The sequence below is a fragment of the Haemaphysalis longicornis genome, unplaced genomic scaffold, assembly GCF_048455015.1.
Source record: "Haemaphysalis longicornis isolate Haplotype H1 unplaced genomic scaffold, Haemaphysalis longicornis Haplotype H1 scaffold_7, whole genome shotgun sequence".
Classification (NCBI taxonomy): domain Eukaryota; kingdom Metazoa; phylum Arthropoda; class Arachnida; order Ixodida; family Ixodidae; genus Haemaphysalis; species Haemaphysalis longicornis.
Window position 1 is genome coordinate 80689323 of NW_027526422.1, and position 11647 is coordinate 80700969.

An 11647-nucleotide genomic window follows, 5' to 3' on the forward strand; every position below is an offset into this window, starting at 1 on the left:
TGGGCAGCTAAGGTTTTTAGGTACCTATACTTGAAAAGCGTGGACACGCAGTGGTTAAGAAAGACTAGAAGGCTAACGATGAAATGCGGAAAGAACAGTGGAGAATCCAAAACAGCCAAGGTAACCAAAAAAGAGGCAAGCCAGATTGAAACAAATAAATGGAGGAAAAAAATGGAAGCTAAAACGTCGTTAGAGATGTACAGGGCTGAGAAATTGAACATCATAAAGGAAAATTTCTACGATAATTCCCAGGGCAGTGCTTTGCTTTTTGAGGCTAGAGCAGGTTGCCTGCGAACTAAGAGTTTTGTGGGGAGGTATTCACAAATTGATGGGGTATGCGTGGTGTGCGGAAAAGAAAAAGAAACTATGCGGCACATAGTGTTAGAATGTGATGGTATCCATCCAAATCTACATGAAGGGAATATTGGGCTTCCAGAAGCCCTAGGATTTAAGGGTATCACAGAGGAAGTTAACTTCAAGGCTGTCGAGGGGACAAAAAGATGGTTAGAATGCTGGTGGGCAAAAAGCAGAGAGGGGAATATTGCCTAGGACAGTTACAACCTGTAACAGGGAAAAAAAGTATTTCCTGCCTAATAAGCTTTAGTGCCTGCCCTAAGCATCGCTAGTATTAAACCAAGAGTGTAAAACACGGTTATATTAGTCCTTTTTGGAAAGATGACATGTCATCACCCATCTTAAACGGGTAAATCAATAGCAATCATCATCATCAATCATCATCATCAACTTTACTGCGGCGTCTGCTCCCGCACACACGTGCTTCAACACGGAAGTAAACACGCCGACTCGCCATGTCAAGCCACGACATTTCCGACACGGACTCTTTGTCTGCATCCTCGGATGCAGACAAATGAAGACCATGGATATAAAAACCATGGAAATGCAATTGGATATGCAGACCATGCCCCTTAAAAAAAACGCTAAAAAGAAAAAAAAAGCTGCCGCCGCCGCGAATTGAACCCGTAATGTTGACCGAGCGGATGCGACGGGCGAGACCACTGCGCCACCGCCCAACCGGTTTCACACTGCGAAATAGCCGGTGTACTAGATGGAGGCCCATCCTTGGATTCGTACGTCGGTATTTACTTGCTAGTTTACAGAATTCCTGGCTTGTAAACTCAAATTTCTTTAAATAGCGCTTGCGCAGCACGGTTCCGCGAAGCCCCTGCAATAGCTTATTGCCATCAACTCTGCTCCTTCGCGAAAGCGCTCGCAAAAATCAGTGTGCCCGGCTGCGACTGCGATTTTGCACTGCATGGATAGTGCTTGCTGTACTTTGGTTTGACGTTTTACTTTAAAAACCTTTGCTGATACTGATCTCTTAGTGCCCAATTTACCCTACGTAACTCTTACGCACGAAACTGTCCTTATATTTTCTACATGCGAGTCGATCGCACACGCATTCCGGGGTAGCGGCGTCGCCGAAGAGCACGGCCGAAGCGTCGAACGCCAAAATACGGATCGCATTAGCGCTAGTGCTGTGTTGTATGGGCTTCATGGACCTTACTGAGTTTACACTCCAGAAACTAACAAAATAGAGCCGCGTTCATTGCGGCACGAATGCTGTCGGGGCGCAGTTTTCGCTTCTCGGTCGATTCCCGACGACGCGTCGGGCGGTCAGTCGGACGACCGGTTTTGTTGGCGTCTACGGTTGGCGAGTCAATCAGACTACGGCGACTTTCCATCGGCCGACGTGTTTGTGTCGCCGTCGGCGTAGTGTGACAACGCTGACTGGCAATTCGGCAGTTGGCCGATGGTTTGGCGACTCGTCGGTTTTGTCGGCGTCGCGTCGTCGTCGCCTCGCCGTCGTATAGGCCTTGTGTTTCTGAAACGACCAAGCGACCAAACAAACTGTGGTAACTGGAGTTCACGTTGACGTCGCTCGAGTCGCTAACGTGGTATGACGTCACAAACTTTGTTATGCTGGCAATTCACTGACGTCATGGTTAGTGGCGCTAGCGATGGGTCCTGATCTCCAGAAGAGCTTTAAGGTAATTTTTAGAAGCGAATTAAAATATATACTAAGCGCTTACTGTATCCAGCACTTCGTGTTGATGGTCCTTACACGCAGAAAAAGCCTACAGCAGGCTTTTTACAGACTTAATTTTGGTGCCACAACATATATATATATATATATATATATATATATATATATATATATATATATATAGTCTGGAATCAAAAACTCACACAGCGCGCGAAAAAATAAGGTTAGTAGAGACAGAGACACACGAGAAGGACATTAAAAATAAAAATAAAAGTGTACTGACGTTTCAGGGAGAGGACTCCCTTTCTTCAGAGTACAAAATAAGTTCGTTTCAGAGTTATATACATACAGAAAATGTAGCAAGGGCGAGGGCAAGGTAAGAGGAGGGAGAGTTTGTACAAATGGATCATGGTTGGTGGGTAGCAAAAGAATGAAGAGAGAGCGGGAAAATAAATTATAAAAAGGATAATAAGAACACATACTCACGCGGTACGAACATCGGAAAAAAAGAGAGAGAAGAACCAAACACAGAGAAAAAATAAATAATTAAAAAATAAACAAATACAAGGTAGTTTTCCTCCTCCGTGGCAACGGGGGTGAAAGAGGGGTCAAAACAAGATATGCCCATGCACGTGTTTGACATGGGCAAAAAGATTAGCCACGCGGAACAAGGAAAAGAAGATATGCAAATGCACACAAAGGGTGGACATCTGCCCATACACACCCGTTCTAAGAATGCGGGTAAGATCATTGAAACATGAGACAGGTGCTTCTGTTGGGGGGAGGCAAGGGTCACGCCAAAAAGCTGTAGGACAGGTAGTTTCGACTCGAAATGAGTGTACATAGGTAAAAAAAAAGACAAGGTCAAACAAGTCATGAAAAGAACGAAAACAGGCAGGTGCACGCGTATGACGCGGTAGCAGGTGGTATTCATCTGGCCCGCGCATGGTGCCAGTACAGGGAATGCCGAGGCGGTCAGCAACGAATATAAGAAAACAACAATACAAAAAAGAAAGTGGACACGAAAGCAATCACACACGCTCGCGTTCACAAATTAATTACAAGGTGAAAATATCAAAGCTAAAAATGGTAGTGCAGCCTTCTACCCCGAATACAATATCCAGACTTGTTCATCAAATTTGGTTGAGTGAAGCCATTGTGCTAAAAAACGTCGTGCTAGCACGAAACTATACCCAACTAAGGGAGCTCGCCAAGTAATGGGAGAATATTATTGAAGAAAGAATGAACAGGCATAACACTAGCCTGAGAAATGCAGCCGAAATTTTAATCGGAGGAAAGACACATTAAGTTCCCATAACTTTATTTTTATGCCAAACGACGCTGATTTAAACTTATAGATAAGGTAGGACTCACGAACCTCGCGATCGTGATGCGTTTTAAAACTATATTCAAGAATTGTGGCCTTCAGTTGTAAAATAATGACCAGGAGGCCAAGAAGGGCAGGTTTTTGCATGAGAACGGTGATTGTTAAACCTCAAACAAAAGGGTGTTTCAGTCTGGCCGATGTATTGTTTGCCGCAGAGGGTGCATTCCAGCAGGTATACGACGTTGGCGAAATCACAGTGAAAGTTCCCTTTTACATTAACACAATAGTTTGAAGCTGTGCTGGCGGCGCGCTGTGTGGTGGTTATTTGTGGGCATACATTACACCGTGGTTTGTTACAGGGCATGCAACCCGTAGTCTGTGGTCGGCTGATGCTGGATTTAGTGAGAACATCGCCCAAATTTTTGCTGCGTCTATAAACAACACGTGGCGGCTCGGGGAATATTCTCTTTAGGCGTTCACATTGAGCGAGGATATTGTGATGTTTCCTTAGTATGGATGCAACTTTCGGAGAAGAGGCCGAATGTTTCAAAACGAGGTTTGTTTGTTGATTGGGTTTTGGAGCTTTTTTTCGGAGAATGTCGGTGCGGTTCAACTGGTTAGCTCGTGTAATCGCGTCATCGATCACCTACTCTGGGTATTTTTGATTCAAGAGCGCGGTTTTAAGTTCTCTGCAGTTAGAATCGAAATCCGCCTGGCTTTTGCAGATTCGCCTAAAACGGTGAGATTGGCTATAAGGTATTGCAGTCTTGCAATGCCTGACATGGCTGCTGTGGAAGTGTAAATACTGGCGCGTGTCCGTAGGTTTCCTGTAGAGATTAGTCTGAAGTCTGCCCTGAGAAACTGTGACAGTAACATCCAGGAAATTTATGCTGTGCACAGAGTAGGAATGAGAGATGGAGATGGTAGGACGCGCAAGGTTAAAAGCCTCAATAAACGCAAAAAGTTCCCTTTCACGGTGCTGCCAAATCATGAATATATCATCTATATAACTTTTGTAGTACAATGGCTTCAAATTTTGGGTTTCCAGGAAGTTCGACTCTGGACATCCAATAAAGATGTTCGCGTAGTTGGGCCCTATTTTGGTTCCCATTGACGTTCCGCTGACTTGCACGTAATTGACAGCATTAAACTCAAAATTGTTAACTTCAAGTATAAGGTGAAGGAAAGTTTCAAGGGTGAGAGAATCGATAGGTTTGTCACCCGCCGACCCCTCATACGCACATGATACAGCGGTGATCTCACCGGCATGCGGAATGTTAGTGTATAGAGACACGACATCTAGGGTAACAAGTAAATAGTTGTTAATAATTTCCATCTTCATGATATCCGAGAGAAAATCATTTGTATTCTTAATGAAGGATGGAAAACGGGGGGGAATGTCGCGAATGAGAGAGTCGACATAGCGCGAGAGGTTCTCGGTGACAGTACCAATGCCAGAGACAATAGGGCGACCTGGGTTGTTATTTTTATGAATCTTAGGAAGAAGGTAGAATCTACCGGCTACTGGGCTTGAGGGGATAAGAGAACGCGCAGTTGTTTCAGTTATTTCCTGATTGTGAACAAGCTCGGTGAGTTTTTCTTTGACAATTAGCTTATAATCATTAGTGGGATCGCTAGGGAGTACTTTGTAGAACGCAGATTCTGATAATTGTCTATGAGCTTCGTTGACATAGTCAGCTTTGTCGAGGATCACGGTGGCGCCTCCTTTATCGGCCGGTTTGATTACTATTTCGGGGCAACCTGCGAGTTCCTCCAGGGCTTTCTTTTCCTTGTTTGTGATGTTACAGCGGAAAGGGATTTGCTTTTGGTATGCAGCTCGTACATCGCGATGAACGGCTTTAATGTACATGTCGAGGCATGCATCGCGCTGCGTGGGAGGGGTCCAGTGCTTATGGCTAGGCAATGCGGTTCGGGCTTCGTCGGTTGGAGGACGGTCATGGAAGTACTCTCGCAGCCTGATATTTCTGGCGAAGTTATCTAAGTCATTAAAAAGTTGAAATTCGTTGAAACCGCCAGTTGCCGGGGAAAAATTCAGACCTTTTGACAAGGCGCTCATCTGATCTGGTGACAGGGTAATACTAGAGAGGTTCATCACATTTCCGGGTAAGTGCGAATGCACTTCTTAAGCGAGCCTGAAGCGTCCGCCGCCGTCCGCATAGCAACAGCTGCGGGTGCGCGCGCTCCTCGTCTTCCTTGGCAACGGGGGGAGATGGGCGCGCGCTGCCTGGCCGCTGACATGGCACATACCCACGTGGGGGATTGGCCAGGAATCGGGCGTGAGAAGGGCTAATGCACCCGCTTGAAGGAGTACTGACACGAAATTTCAAAGCTTAGATCCGCTCTAGCAATCAAGTACAACGACAACACAAATAGGTGTCTGTGAATAAATGCATCTTTCTTTCTTTGTAGTTGTGTGTGTGTGTGTGATCTCTCTTTCGCGAACATTACCGAACCGCGCAAATTCAACTCGTGCATTCGCACTTTCACATTCTTCCCCTCGGGGAAATGCGGGGAATTTTTTTGTTATTTTTAGTAGCCTGGGGAGAGGTTACAGAAGGGGAATAAAAATTTGGGTTAGCGTTGGCAGATTCACTAGTACTGGCACTAATGAGAGCTTGTGAATAGTTAGTATTTGGCGCGTTTAAGGGGCGATTTCATGTGCATTCCCAGGTAATGGACAGCCATTAGTAATGAGGCTAACTTTATTCCTGTCGAAACTGCCTATCCTACTGCTTTTGGGCGGACCCTAGACTCCCACTTAAAGAAGCCAGGTATCCCTTGTTTCAGTGACCTTACCCGGATTCATAGAACGGGTGTGTATGGGCAGATGTTCGCCCTTTGTGCGCATTTGCATATCTTCTTTGGTACGTCTTCGTTCCGCGTGACTAATCTTTTTGCCCATGTCAAACAGGTGCATGGGCATATCTTGTTTTCACCCCTCTTTCACCCCCGTTGCCACAGGGGAGGAAAACTACCTGGTTATTTATTTTTTATTTTTAATTATTTATTTTTTTCTCTGTGTTTGGTTCTTCTCTCTCCTTTTTCCCATGTTCGTACCCCGTGGCTGTGTGTTCTTATTATCCTTTTTATAATTTATTTTCCCGCTCTCTCTTCATTCTTTTGCTACCCACCAACCATGATCCATTTGTAAAAACTCTCCCTCCTCTTACCTTGCCCTTGCCCTTGCTACATTTTCTGTATACAGTCGAACACGGATATATCGAACTCCAAGGGGATCGCGAAATAGTTCGATATATGAAAAAATCGATATAAACAATGTGGGCTCTGAGACCGTACCTGTGGCGAACGACCACTTACAGATCGGTGCATTCAAGAATGACAACTGATTCCGCACTAACTACGCAACAGGATGCTTTATTTGCGTGAAAAGAAATCGCTGATCTTGGCCTGCTTCTTCGTCCTGTATATGGAATTAAAGACGCTGGTCTCAATCTTCTCGAGGCTATCCAGGTGCGACAGCCCAGTTCCTACCATGTCGCCGCAACTACGTCGAAATAACCTGAACGCAGCCGCCAGTTCACCGGCGGAGTACGATCGTGTAGCCGCATCCTCGTCCGGACGATCTTCGCCACTCGAGCTATCATCCTGGGTTCCTGCAACCGCAGCCTAGATATCCTCGTCACCGACGCTCGCAACAGCGAAAACATTGCTGTCAGCGTTGATGAAGTCGCCGGCAGACACTGTGGCTGGAACAGCAGCCGGGGAAAGGGACGACAGCTCGCGAAACGTGTCGTCCATGCCCTCTTCGTCGTCGTCGGCGTCTTCGCAAGCTTCCGAAAGTTCGGCCGCCACGAAGCATGCCTTCCGGAAGCAGTTGGCCACGCTCTGCTTTACGCTGTTCCAGGCACCTGTCATCATGTGTATGGCCCCCAGCTGGTCAACTTTAAGCTCGGTGCCCACGGGGAGGTTCATCAAAAGCCTATCGAGGAGTCGCCTCCTGTACCCCACCTTGAACGACTTAGTCGAATTGTTGAGCGGCTGCAGCCTGGCTGTTGTGTTCGGAGGCAGAAACTTGAGCTCGATGTGGTCGAGCTCGCAGGTGGTTTGGTTGGCCGAGCAGTAATCCATGAGAAGGCAAGTGTGACGCTCCGACGCCCCGGCTTCTGTCCCTGTCGGGTTTCGGCGAAGGCACTAAGCGACCGCGGAAATCGGGGGTGCAGCGACCGCCAAAGGGCACCTTCCAGCTCGCGCGGCGTTCGATATACCCAATGTCGGGGAAAATACCGTTCGATATAAACGTACGAATTCCTATACTTTTACACAGAATTTTCAAGGGGATAATTCATGAGTTCGATATAGACAATAATTCGATATACCCGTGTTCGATATATCCGTGTTCGACTGTATATATAACTCTGAAACGAACTTATTTTGTACTCTGAAGAAAGGGAGTCCTCTCCCTGAAACGTCAGTAAACATTTATTTGTATTTTTAATGTCCCTCTCGTGTGCCTCTGTCTCTACTAACCTTATCGATATATATATATATATATATATATATATATATAGACAGAAATAACGGTTGGCAGTCAAGAAAACCTCAGAAAGCAAAGGGGAGGTTGTGGTGGGTCATACAAAGAGATGAAGAATTTATTTTAGTCGAAAAGAAAGTGGTGAAAAAATGCCCGCCGGGTGGGATCCGAACCCACGATCTGCAGAATACCGGTCTGGTGCGATAACCACTAAGCTACCGGCGGGGCTGATTCCCTAGCACTTTCTCGGGTATTTATGTTAAGGTATTTTGTTTCCTGGACTTGGGGGTGGTATCCAGCGCCACTCGGACTACTCGGGGTGAAGGGGATCTTCTTTTTAACCCCCGGGCCGTGACTCGAGTGTCTACGACATGTCGAGAGTGGTCGACCAGCGTTGAACCCTCTTAAGCTTCGTTTGGCACCAAGACTGCCAGAACAGAGGCCCTCGCTAAGCATGAGGCCCTCGCTAAGGCCCTCGCTAAGAGGCCCTCGCTAAACGAATCAGAAAATGGGAAATGAGGGGCTCCATGAAATGAGACCGAAAATAACGGTTGGCAGTCAAGAAAACCTCGGAAAGGAAAGGGGAGGTTACGGTGGGTCATAGAAAGAGATGAAGAATTTTTTTAGTCGACAAGAAAGTGGTGAAAAAATTCCTGCCGGGTGGGATCCGAACCCACGATCTCCAGAATACCGGTCTGCTGCGGTAACCACTACGCTACCAGCAGGGTTAATTCCCCAGCAGTTTCTCGGGTATTTATGTTAAGGTATTATTGTTTCCTGCACCTGGGGGTGGTAGCCAGCGCCACTCAGATTACTGGGGGTGAAGGGGACCTTCTTTTTAACCCCTTGCCGTAACTCGAGCGTCTACGACATGTCGAGAGTGGTCAACCAGCGTTGAACCCTCTTAAGCTCGCTTTGGCACCAAGACTGCCAGAACAGAGGCCCTCGCTAAGCATGTAACGAATCAGAAAATGGGAAATGAGGGGCTCCGTGAAATAAGACCGAAAATAAGGTTTGGCAGTCAAGAAAATCTCGGAAAGCAAAGGGGAGGTTGTGGTGGGTCATAGAAAGAGATGAAGAATTTTTTCAGTCGGAAAGAAAGTGGTCAAAAAATGCCGTGGCATTTTTAGAAAAAATGCGGTACGTAGTGGTTATCGCACCAGACCGGTACTCTGGAGGTCGTGGGTTCGGATCCCACCCGGCGGGCATTTTTTCACCACTTTTTTTTCGACTAAAAAAATTCTTCATCTCTTTCTATGACCCACCACAACCTCCCCTTTGCTTTCCGAGGTTTTCTTGACTGCCAACCCTTATTTTCTGTCTTATTTCACGGAGCCCCTCATTCCCCATTATCTGATTCGCTACATGCTTAGCGAGGGCCTCTGTTCTGGCAGTCTTGGTGCCAAAGGGAGCTTAAGATGGTTCAACGCTGGTCGACCACTCTCGACATGTCGTAGACACTCGAGTCACGGCCCGGGGGTTAAAAAGAAGGTCCCCTTCACCCCCAGTAGTCCGAGTGGCGCTGGCTACCACCTCCAAGTGTAGGAAACTAAAATACCTTAACATCAATACCCGAGAAAGTGCTGGGGAATTAGCCCCGCCGGTAGCGTAGTGGTTATCTCACCAGACCGGTATTCTGGAGGCCGTGGGTTCGGATCCCACCCGGCGGGCATTTTGTCACCACTTTCTTTTCGACTAAAAAAAAAATCACGCCATATCCACGGAATGAATGATGATAAGTGGGGCGAAGCTCGAGAGGGGGAGATCATCGGTAACCGTAACTCTCCCGTCAAAGTTCACCCATTACATCATTGAGAAAGACGTAAGACTGTGTGCGTACATTGTACAAATCAACTTTTATTTTCGGAGTCAATGCTCCCAGGCCCAGACCTGGTGAAAGACCCCGCGCCATCGAGGACTACCCCGCACCTCACCACAATTTGTCACGTAGGATGGGACACAACGGTAAAGAAAGAACTTTTATTTAGGGCGAACTTGTGCCCGAACAAGACGAGAGGAAACGAGCAAAGGTCCTTGCGTCTCGTTCGATCTCCGAGAACGACTGTGCGTTCGTGGCGTGATCTCTTGCGTTATCTCCCCCTCGCAGTGTACGTGCGCTCGCGCCTCCGTTGGCGAACACAGACAAGCTCGCGCTCCCGGTGCCGAGTTTGCGCTGCCGGTTGCAGCCGGTTCTTGCGCGTGCAACGCGGCCCACTTTGCGACATCGCCGAAAGCATGCGGCGGTCACGTACCACTAGACACAAGGGATGGACAGAACCATAACTTAAGGAGCTTCGCCCCTAAAAAATTCTTCATCTCTTTCTATGACCCACCACAACCTCCCCTTTGCTTTCCGAGGTTTTCTTGACTTCCAACCCTGATTTTCTGTCTTATTTCACGGAGCCCCTCATTTCCTTTATATATATATATATATATATATATATATATATATATATATATAGTCGTGAAGTGGAGTCCTTAGTTGCTGCAGGAATACGCACAAAGTAGAAGTACGCTCTTCGGAGACAGTCTCCGAAGAGCGTACTTCTACTTTGTTTATATATATATATATATATATATATATATATATATATATATATAATATATTGCCGCGAACCATGCATCGTGTTTATTTGTGTTTTGCTTTTACCGCCCGCTTGCCGGTCTGTGTTATCTCTGTGCCAAGGGAAACGCATGTCCCACTCTTTCTTTCTGTGCTGCATATGTTATCTATTCTGATAGTGAGAGCATTCCGATCTAATGTGAACAGCCCAGAATAATCTTCTTGGATCTACAATGTTCTAGATGTGAATCGACGGTTTGAGAACCACGCGCGCCGAAAGATAAAACGCCTGCCGAGCAGAAGCCGGGTTATTCGACTTGCCGTTGCTCGCATGCGTACGTCACTTTGTTGACTGCTGCTTCGCCACCTCTGTATTCTTTGTGTTGTTAGGGGAGCACAATTTCGCTCCAATAAACGTGTTTTCGTCGAACACAACTGCGTCGTCTGTGGCTTCGTGACATCTGGTGGAGGTGCTGGGTACATGAACCCTACGCCCTCGTTAAGCCGACAAGCAAGTCCCACTCGTGCCAGCCGCCGACCACAAGGTCTTCAGCCGGAGTTTGGACTGCTTTCGGATAAAGTGAAGAAAGAAGACGTCGTGACCACCACCATGATCAAAAGCAGGCACCATGACCATCGCTCCCAGTCCTGTCCTCGTTCTTATCAAACCCAGGTAGCCCCGATCATTTCATGGGTCACATTCGGAGGAGCCTGAAGACTGGTTGGAGCAAGTCGAACGGGTCAGGCTGTTAGAGGACTCAGGACCTTAGAGGACCTTAGAGGACTCAGCAGGGATCTGGTTCGAAAACCATGAGAGCTCCTTAGAGACTTGGAACGATTTCCCAACGCAATTTGTAACGACGTTCACCACGTTTGTGCGAAAAGAGCGGGCCGAAGTCTTGCTGCAGACGCGGACACAACACCCTAACGAAAGTGTTGTTGTGTTCGTCGAAGAGATGAAGAGGCTCTTCAGGCGTGCTGACCCGTTCATGGCGGAAGAAAAGAAGTTACGCTTCTGAATGCGGTGTGCAGGAGGAATTGTTTGCTTGACTTGTCATCAACCCGCCTAAAACCGTCGCCAAATTTGTGAGCGAAGCCAGCACAATTGAAAAGGCTCTTGAAATGCGTACTAAGCAGTATGACCGCAACTTTCTTGGCGCGGTCAATGCGAACTACGTCGCCAGCATGCCAATTTCGGAAGACAGCCTACGTGAGACTATCCGCGCAATAGTGAAGGAG